Consider the following 10,571-nt stretch of genomic DNA (forward strand, 5'->3'; position numbering starts at 1 on the left):
GAGAATATCTCATAAACGTCCATATACATCTTTAACAATCAGGCCTATAGTCCACCCATGAGGATGAGGAAAACATAACAAATACTGTTAGTAGTTAAAACAAAATCAACCCTTAGGTTAACCAACTTTTAAACCTTTATATAGATTAATATTTTAATTAGATTCATTAAATGTGTTGTTGACAGATCTGTTGATTGTAATGTTTAGGTAATTAATCCAAAACTCCAAAACCTGCATTATTACAGGTGAAATATAGAGAAATCTTTTTGTTTCTGTACTGTCTTAGTTAAAAGCTTTAACTGGCTGTCTTTAGATGCAAAAATCATTGAGAGAGAGAGAGAGAGAGTCTGAGGGCGTAACCCAAAACCGAGTGTAGTCCAAATCCCTCTCCAAAGTATCACAATGTAGGAGGAAGTGATTTAATCTGGATCTTTTCCTGTGGGATATAAAGAACGCAGCCATTGCTGAAGGGGACTGAAAAACGGGCGGAAAAAAGCTTAAACTTCATAATGGATGCTTTAACATTGAAAATGTAATAACAAATTATTTTAAAAAAAAATTCATATTTTGCCACAAAACACGTGAAACCTTTGATATATGTTACAGACAAACAGAAAGAAATGGATAATTTTGAAATGGATGTCAAATGATGCATAGTTTGCTTAAGCCTTTTTTTTCTACAATGTATGAAGTTGAATTTGTATACGATGTAAATATCAGCTAGAATAGAAATTCCTCTAACCGGTAATTGAATTTACAAGAGCAAGGGTTCAGAGATTACAAATACCTTTCAAGGACTGTAGGTGCATTTATTAATATTTATTATGATTTTAATTTAGGATAATAAGACAATGGTGATTTAACTGATTGATGCTTTTATGTCTGTGATGGATTATTGTGAGATTTGGATACTGTTTGCTGTGGAGCTCTAAGGCTAATGTCAGTTTAAATTTTTTCTGTGTGTCTTAAGTCATCTTCTTAAATTTGTTGACAAGCAATACCTTTAAAACAGTCCAGCAGAGATAAATGACTGGGAAATGCTTACTGTTTTTTTGTTTTCTTTTATCTGTAAGTCCATACTAACCACCTATTTGTTGTGTTTTAAAACTGAAACAGCCACCAATGGTCGTTCTTTTAATGGTGAAATCTTGCTTTTACTCTCAATGCTTAAAGCCTAAAATGAACTAAGAGATTTACAATTTTTTTATTCTATCTGTCCTGTTCATAGCCTTTATAGAGAGGATTTCTAAGCCCAGCAGAGGTCTGCAGGGAGTCTGGGGACCAGAGAATTTGGAATCTGCTCTGATTTGGGCTGTGTTGATTCCGCAGCTGAGTATGAAAAGGTGGTTTGTCCGCTTCAGGTTGGAGGAGAGTTCTTGCCTCAAGTAGAGAAGTTCAAGTATATTAAGGTCGTCTTAACAAGTGAGCGGAGAATGAAGATGCAGATCAATAGATAATGGTGAAGACAGAGCTTAAGTCTCAGTCTATATTCATATCCTCACCTTTGGTCATAAAATCTGGATCATGACCTAAAGATAGGATGAGGAGCTCAGCCAACTGGGAGAAGCTCTTCCTCTCCACATCGAGAAGAACCAGCTGAGGTGGCTCAGACATCTGTTTTTGATGCCCCCTAGACGCCTCCAGGCACGTCCCACTGGAAAGAGACCCAGGGTCGGTCCAGGACTACGTCTCTCAGCTGGTCCTGGAGCGTGCTGGGCTTCCCCAAGAGGAGCTGGAGGAGGTGTCTGAGGAGGGGAAGTCTGAGAGTCTGTGCTGAGAATCTCAGTCTGTCCTGGATCCAGCACAGCATGATGAGTAGGAGAACACGTGCAAAAAACAGTTAAAAAATTTAAAATTAAAAGTATTGGTACAAAGAAATTGGTGGGATCTTTTTAAATATCTGGAAAAAGAATCATTTGGATGTTATTGAAGGTTGCTAATGATGTGTGCCGTTGCTAGTAACAACCATGATTATCTTGTAAATGGTTTATGATAGTTTCACCAATTGGCTAAGTTAATAACAAACTTATATTTATTATAAAAAATAAAAATAATTTCTTGCTAATGCTGTGCAATCAGAAATGTAACTGCTAAACATTTTGTACTTTCTTGGACAGACAACTGTGCTGAAAAGGCAAGAGTTACCTGGACTTAAGTGCCTGTGATTGTGGTTTCAGATCCAAATCTTTTCTAAGAGCTGCTTCAGCAGCTGAAGAGCACACCTGCCTCACAATAGACAGGGCCGAACATCGAGGTCACTGTAAAAGTGCACAACACAGACGCTCAATTGTTATCTGTAATGTGGAAAACAGGGTACCGGCTCACTCTCACATTCACACTGCTACAAGCTAATTGGCTCTTTCAGTAGGAGACGGTGCAGCGAGGGTGTGGAACTTACTGGAATTCAAAGAGCTGAGGAAGATTTTCCAAAGGCGTTTTTTCACATATTTTCCGTACAAGCTTTATTTCAGGTTCAGGTCCTCATAGAAGAAAGATGAAGATTTAGTTTGTCTTTTAGTCAACTGGATGAGACTAAAAGTCAAGAAGTATCTGAGTTGGTAAGAAAATAGGCACCCCCACCCCACCCTATAATTTTTCTATTCAAATTTTATTGCTTTGATTTATGAAAATAACGATCTGCTTTTAAAGGCGTTACCTTTTGACAATAAATCAATAAATTAATCATATTATTTCTTACCTTCTGCTATTTAAGAAAAAAAAAGTGTTAAATCAGGAGAGCAATTGCAAAATATCATGATCATTTATCTTAAAACATCTCACTCAACTAAAACACATTTCATTTTCAAATAAAAAATCAGTCTTACTGCTATTTTTACAAGCCAATATATATTATATATATTATGCATTCAGACATGAAATAACAACATTTATAAAAAGACAGAGTTTTTCAGAAGTTTTCCAAATGCAGAACACGGTTTACCTCTGTAGTTTTAACTGTTGTCAATGGCAAGAGCCATGCTGTAACTTTGAGGTGTTAAATGAGGTGTACTATAAGCTGCAAAACAAAAACATGAACCTACTTTTGCTTGATATAAGGAGCACAGATAAAAGAGAAACTATCATTACATTTTAACTATTTTTGTAAACAAAATGCATACTCTGTCGCTCTGGGTTATCTTAAGCTAATGCTAAATTTAACTCACATGGCAGCACTTTGTAACTAAAACCCATTTTACTGTTTTATGAACATTATTCTAAATGAAATTTGTTTATTTCATTTAGTAAATAATGTTTTAAATTGTATTTAAAGACAAAAACATGTTTTGCTTAGTAACTGCTATGTATAGTTGCACTGCTAATGGCTAATGCAAAAGGCCATTTGTTATGTAAATGTTTGCTAGCATTAAATCAGAGGAATAAAAAAAACTTTAGTGTTTAAAATGATGTTTATCTGAGGAAAGTGGCTTCCATATCATACAACGCAACCTCTGTTTGTGTGTTTGTTCCTCTAAGGTGGCCTTAGGCTCCTTAGACATTAGACAGATTTATTTTATCATTTTGTATACACGAGTGTATACAAAAGTAAATTTCATTTAAAACAGCTCTAGATAATTTCATTTTTTTTGAAGTGCAGCCTTGAAAACAGAAACAAATACATAAAAAAAGTAATATAGACATATGACTTTATATTTACAGTTCTAAAATAAATGTTGTTTTTTTTATAAATAAAATAACCCATTTTACACAACATTCAGCAGTAAGTAAGTAAGTAAACTTTATTTCTATAGCACTTTTCACAGACCAGGGTCACAAAGTGCTGCACAAATTTATAAAAAGTTTATGTAAATTAAAACAACATACAGAAACAGTAAACACAGTATTAAAGTAAAAAACAAGTTTAAAAAAGTGGGTCTTTGTTTCTTTAAAGTGTCTATACAAACAAGAGAACGAATGGTAGGTAGCTCATTCCAGAGGCGAGGCGCCACAGCTTTAAAAGATCTGTCTCCTCGGGTCTTAAAATGGGTCAGACGAACCGTCAGCAAGTTCAAATTGGACAACCGAAGGTTCCTAACGGAAACATAAGGCTGGATGAGGTTTTTAATGTAGTCTGGTGCCTGTCCATGAAGAGCTCTAAAAGTCAGTACCAGGATTTTGTAGTGCATCCTGTAAAATAAAGGCAGCCAGTGCAAACTTTTGAGAATGGGTGTAATGTGTTCCCTCCTGCGAGTGTGAGTGAGCAGGCGTGCTGCAGAATTTTGCACAACCTGCAGTCGCGCAAACTCCCTCTTGTTAAGACAGGTGAACAAACTATTACAATAATCTAATCTCGATGAGACAAAAGCATGAATAATCCTCTCAAGCTCATTATAAGTCACCATCTTACGGAGTTTAGAAACGTTCCGAATTTGGAAAAAACAGTCTAATGGCAGTGTGGAAGAAAGTGTTATGGAATCTGCTGGACCTGCATCTGATGGCTCCTTTCGAATGAAACCTTGAAATGCTTTTAACTGTGCTAGAGTCCGTTTGCTCATGTTGCTGTGAACCCAATCCAGGGCCATCAAACTGACTCTGGAAGCACATCCTGGCACGGTAAAAACGGTCTTATCATGCTTCATCCCGACTCTGGAACATTTCACTATGCCTCCCCTTCCAAGCAAACCAGAAGCAGGAAGACAGTCCAGTATTTAGTGTTTTCAGACAGGCTATCAATCATTTAAAATCCCCAATTAGTTTTTAATAGTTTTGCCTTTTTTGAGTTTTTGTTGATGACAAGTAAACTAAACTTATACAGTTACAATGATTAGGGACAGATTTAGGAAATTTGGGGCCCTTGGCAAAGGCAGGCATGGGGCCCTCTTAAATGAGAAGACAACACATAAAATTATTTGCTCTAAATTTTGACCCTCTCTGTCCCTTTTCTTCTTGTTTTCCTCTCTATGTTTTCTCTCGTACCTTTTTTCTTTTCATATTGACAATGTGCTCAGCTGACATTTCAAGCCGTCTGAAAAGCAATGAAAGATTTTTCCAATCACTATTTAGCTGTTTTCTTCTTCCTGTGTTTACAAAAAGGTGACGGCAAAAGTAAATAACACAGTCCTCCTTATCACTGTAGACAAGCCAGGATCTGCTTATCTGTTCTCCATTTGTCATGTTCATAAAATAACAGCTGCATGAATCATGACAGCAGACAAGATAGAGGAGAGCAGGAGGCGGGGTTACCAATCTACTTGCTCTGGAGAGCAGAGTTTGGTGCTTTTATATGATGTCAACAAACAGCATTTTAGCGAAAGGATTTCTAAAATCATAATTAATGTGCATAAATAAGTAATAGCTGCATTTTTCATACAGATAAAAGGAGTTTTATGGGGCCCCCAGGAACTTGGGACACAAGCCAACTGCCTAGTTTTCCCTAATGGTAAATCTGTCACTGATAAGATAAATTAGATAAGCAATTATTTGATAATTTAATTATGTTTTTAGTTTTTGATAAATGGAAAATGTGTAGCAAATAAGATTATTTACAAAAATGTCTAAACTTTTTTTGGATTCACTAATGCATTAAAAGTAATGTTGTGAAAAGATGTAATTATTCAAGTGATGATTAAACATGATCAAAAATAATGATGAATGACTAAACTATGGTATACAACAAAGAAAATCTAAATCATGTTCATGGTATTTCACTCTGCAGACTTTTCAGTCCCTGTGGCTCCTCTCCCTTTTAGCCCCAACAAGGACTGAGACTCACCCCATCTACCTGAAATCCCACTTTTCCTCTAGCTCCAGTTTCAGTCACCGTGGGAGGTTGTAATTACGGTATCGGGTTACAGAAGTGATCAACATGGAACTGCTCAACCAGCGTCTTTCTCAGAGGTCTCAGCTTTGACACTTAATTCCTGCAGCTGAAGCCAGGAAACAATTTGTGATTTTTCTTCCCACCTGAATCAAAGAGAAGCCAGTGTAATAAGCAAGGAGAGAGGAAAAAGGAAAACTACCCAGCTTCTAGAGAGAAAAGTTGTAAATTAACACATCAAAGTCAAGAAAACAATAAAATTGGGGCAACATCTGAAACATGAGTTGTTCCCCTATAGATAAGATGACCTAGTGCTTTTAAATCATTTTCTAATGATCTATTAATATGTACTTCTAAAGGTCTTATGGCTCTAAAACGCTCTTGAGAGATCTTTGCTCATCAGATAAACACAAGTCTTGAGAGCAAAGGAGAACACCACCATCTAGTGACTGAAAGCAGAGTAATTTACATCAGGCATAAACCTGACATTAGGCCTGTAAGGGCCATGAGTGCATCTGCAGAGAACAGGGAAGTCCACTGGCTGGGATAGTGAGAGGAGATACAGGATGGACCTATAAATTTACATTCCCTGTGAAGCAATTGAACTCAAAGGATAAAATACGACCAACACGTAGGAGTCTGATTTACAGTGGACTGACTTAAACGATGTGAAAATAAACAAGGGAGCCAAACACAGTATTTAGTGCCAAAGGCTAAAAGACAGGAGGGTGAAACCATTTGACCTGTCTGACATTTGGACCCTTCTTATCACAGTGTCTACTTGTAAATAAAACCACAAACGTTTGCTGTGCAATCACTCTGCGTGTTCTGTTTGATTTTCTATACTGAGGTGGCGGCTCAGTTTAGATACAAGGTTCAAAGTTCCCAGCTGATTTTTTTGCAGTTGAAAAGCTTATTATTCTTTAATCTGTTAGTATACATGATTGTCAATAATCCCTGCCCTCTAAATACAATGAGCTTTAAAAGCAGTGCAAAGTTCTAAAACTAGTGGTTATAATTACTTATCAACACAAAATAATTCTTAGACTTAGAAAACTTTTATTGTCATGTTGTTAGGCAGAGTGAAATTTTTTCCAATTTCCATTCCATAAAGTGCAGCAGTGATCAAATGTAAAAAGTGTGGGAGAAAAAAACTGTGAAAAAAAAATAAAACATGCATTGATATGGAAGTTCAGAGCATTAAATATGTATGGTGCAATTATGCAGAATTTTGGTTTGCTGTTGTCAGTGTGATGCAGAGTCTGGGCCAGTCCAGCTGTCTGAAGGCGGTGGGGGAGAAGCTGTTGCAGAATCTGTTGGACCTGCATCGAATGCTTCAAAGCCTCTTCCCAGAGGGCAGCAGGGAGAACAGTCAATGGTGGGGGTGTGAGGGTTTATTGATGATGTTACGGGCTTGGGGAAGAGGAGCCGCGATGATCTTCTCTGCTGTTCTTACTACTCTTCTAACTTTCTTCCAGTCTGAGGCGCTGCAGCCTCCACACCACACAGTGAGACAGCTGGTCAGAACGCTCTCTATGCTGCTTCTGTAGAAGGTGGTGAGGATGGGTGGGGGCAGCTGGGCTCTCCTCATCCTCCGCAGGATTTACAATTGCTTATAAAAAAAAAAAAAAGTTTTAAAAGATCCGTTATCAGTAGAAAGGACACAATAATGTGCAGCTCTGATCAAAAGTTGACAATTTTTTGTCATCAAATGTTTCTCATTAGGAGGAATTGTTATTTAATGATTATCATTAAATTTCTAGAGCATGAGTGTTGGGATCCAAGGGCTTGCCCTCCAGAGGGCTGTGTGGATCCCTTCCTGTGGGCTTCTGTTTCTGTTGGGATCCAGAGGTTTGCCCACCAGAGGGCGCCGTGGATCCTCTCCTGGGAGCTGGTTCTCTGCGCTCAGCTGATTCCCATCAGCTCTGCTGATTAACCTCTCCCTATATAAGCTGAGTGATAGCTTCTCTCTGAGCCGGATCGTTGGTTGATCGTTCCCAGGTGGGAGGCGCTGCTTCGACACTATGATGAGATAGTGGCCTCCTTAGCCCCTGAGCCCGCTCTGAGCCGTCTGGAGACCCCTGAGCCCGCTCTGAGTCGTCCGCCCTCATCCTGGTGGGAGAGGGTGCGCCGGCGTTTTGGGGAGTTGGACCGAGAGTTGGAGATGGAGCGGCGTCGACAAAAAGAGGAGTGGGAGATGAAGCGGCGTCGACGTGATGAGGAGTGGAATCGTCGATGGCAGGAGATCTGGAGCCGTCCAAGGACCTCTGTTCCTCTTTCGGGACCGCAGTCGGCGGCTTTCGGTCCTCCTGATTCGGAGCCACAGTCTGTGGTTTCCGCTGCTCCTGATGCGAAACCGCAATGGGCGGCCTCATCTGTTCCTGATCCGGAGCCGCAATCGGCAGCCTCCTGTGTTCCTGTAGAGCCACAATCGGTGGTCTCCTCTGTCCCTGTGGAGCCACAATCGGTGGTGTCCTCTGCTCCTGGTGTGAAGCTGCAGTCTGTGGCTTCCGGTGTTCCTGATGCGGAGCCGCAATCGACGGCCTCCTCAGTTCCTGATGCGGAGCCGCAATCGACGGCCTCCTCAGTTCCTGTTCCAGAGCCACAGTGGGTGACCAAGTCGGAGCCTGTTGCTGAGCTGCAGCAGCAGAAAGGGCGTCCTCTTCGGAGCTTCCTGCTGAAGCAGAGATGGCGTCTTCCTCGGTGCTTCCTGCAGCAGCAGTGACGGCGTCTTCCTCTGTGCTTCCTGCAGAAGCAGAGACAGCGTCTTCCTCGGTGCTTCCTGCAGCAGCAGAGACGGCGTCTTCCTCGGTGCTTCCTGCAGAAGCAGAGACGACGTCTTCCTCGGTGCTTCCTGCTGAGGCAGAGACGGCGTCCTCCTCCAAGGCCCCTGCAGCTTCTGAGACGCCGGTCCCTCGCCCGGCCACATGAGACGCTGCCCTGCTGCCGGTCCCTCGGCCGGCCACCTGAGACGCTGCCCTGCTGCCGGTCCCTCGGCCGGCCACCTGAGACGCTGCCCTGCTGCCGGTCCCTCGGCCGGCCACCTGAGACTCTGCCTTGCTGCCGGCCCCACGGCCGGCCACCTGAGACTCTGCCTTGCTGCCGGCCCCACGGCGGGCCACCTGAGACTTTTCCCGTCCTCGCCCACCCCGGGTGGGTTGTTTTGATTTTTGGTCCCTGTTCTGTTTTTTGTGCCTGGCCCTCCATGCCTGTTTCCCCCTTCGCCCGCCCTGGGTGGGTTGTTTTTGTTTTCTGGTTTTTGTTTTTGGGCGTCTGGTATCCTCCCTTGAGGGGGGGGTACTGTTGGGATCCAAGGGCTTGCCCCCCAGAGGGCTGTGTGGATCCCTTCCTGTGGGCTTCTGTTTCTGTTGGGATCCAGAGGTTTGCCCACCAGAGGGCGCCGTGGATCCTCTCCTGGGAGCTGGTTCTCTGCGCTCAGCTGATTCCCATCAGCTCTGCTGATTAACCTCTCCCTATATAAGCTGAGTGATAGCTTCTCTCTGAGCCGGATCGTTGCCTTGCCATGCTCTGCCATGCTCTGCCTTGCCATGCCTTGCCGTGGTCATTGTCCTTGTCCTTGCCATGGAAGCAACCTGAGCCTCTCTGCCTGCCTGAATCTGCTTATCTGTGCCTGTTAACTCAGCCTGTCTGAACCAGCGAACCAGTGAGTTTGAGCTAGTTAACCTGTCCCTGAGTTTAACCTGTTTTTGTATTCTCTGCCTCCCAGGTGGGAGACCTGTGCCACTAATAAACATTGGACTTGAATCCTGCCTGTCTGTTCTGTGAGTTCTGCATCTTGGGCTAGCAAACCAACCACATCATGACAATGAGGTTATTTCACAAGTTTAGCTTTATAGTCTTTTTCACAGTCTTTTTGTAATAATCATCCCGCTGCTGATGTAATTCTATCTATTTAGTATCTATTTTGGTTAAACTGGTTGGTCCTCTTGCACGGTTCTGAGTCTCCAACATTTAAAATGGTTGATTTTTTATTTTATTTAATAAGGGCACTCCAGCCACTGAATGTTAGGTTACTTCATGCTTTCAAAAACAGCTTGTATGTGTTTGTGATCAACTCCATCCAATTGTCAGATATTTGACAGAAACTCAGAGGCCACCAATCCTCAATCCTTAATCGTTAATCATAAACTGAAACACAATAGTGAAACCACTTATTCTGATCTATACACAAGGAGCAACTCCTTCACAGCCCAAGCGCTTTGGACAAACATTGCAGCGAAATTGGACAAAGTCTTATTCGGCGACCACAACACATGGAAGGAATTAGGTTGCCAATCCTAGGAGCTCTGTGCCAACTGTGAAGCCTGCTAGTGACACTATTATGCCATGGGACTATTAAACTAGCAGTAGTTTAATGGGAACTGAACGGAGTGGATTTCTTTGTGTGTGTGTTTGTGTCTTGTTTTGCTATTATGGAGATGGAGCTACCACACATCAGGGAGCGCAAGGAGAAGATTCCCAATGGTGGAAAACATGGAGATAGGAGAGGGTTGATGCAACAGTACAGAATGGGGGTCAAAACATTAAAAATGAAGGCAGGTGATCTGCTATGGTGAGCCCAGAGGGGAGCAGACAGCTTTAGTAAACTTCAAACATATATATATATATATATATATATATATATATATATATATATATATATATATATATATATATATATATATATATATATATGAAGTTTACTAAAGCTGAATAACATCAATTATAAGATGCAGTTTTTTTATTTTCTCAAACGAGAAACTTTAATCTGTCTGCTCCCCTCTGGGCTCAGCATGGCAGATCACCTGCCTTCATT

Source organism: Cyprinodon tularosa, unplaced genomic scaffold, assembly GCF_016077235.1.
Source record: "Cyprinodon tularosa strain WSP-4 unplaced genomic scaffold, ASM1607723v1 ctg1018, whole genome shotgun sequence".
Taxonomy (NCBI): Eukaryota; Metazoa; Chordata; class Actinopteri; order Cyprinodontiformes; family Cyprinodontidae; genus Cyprinodon; species Cyprinodon tularosa.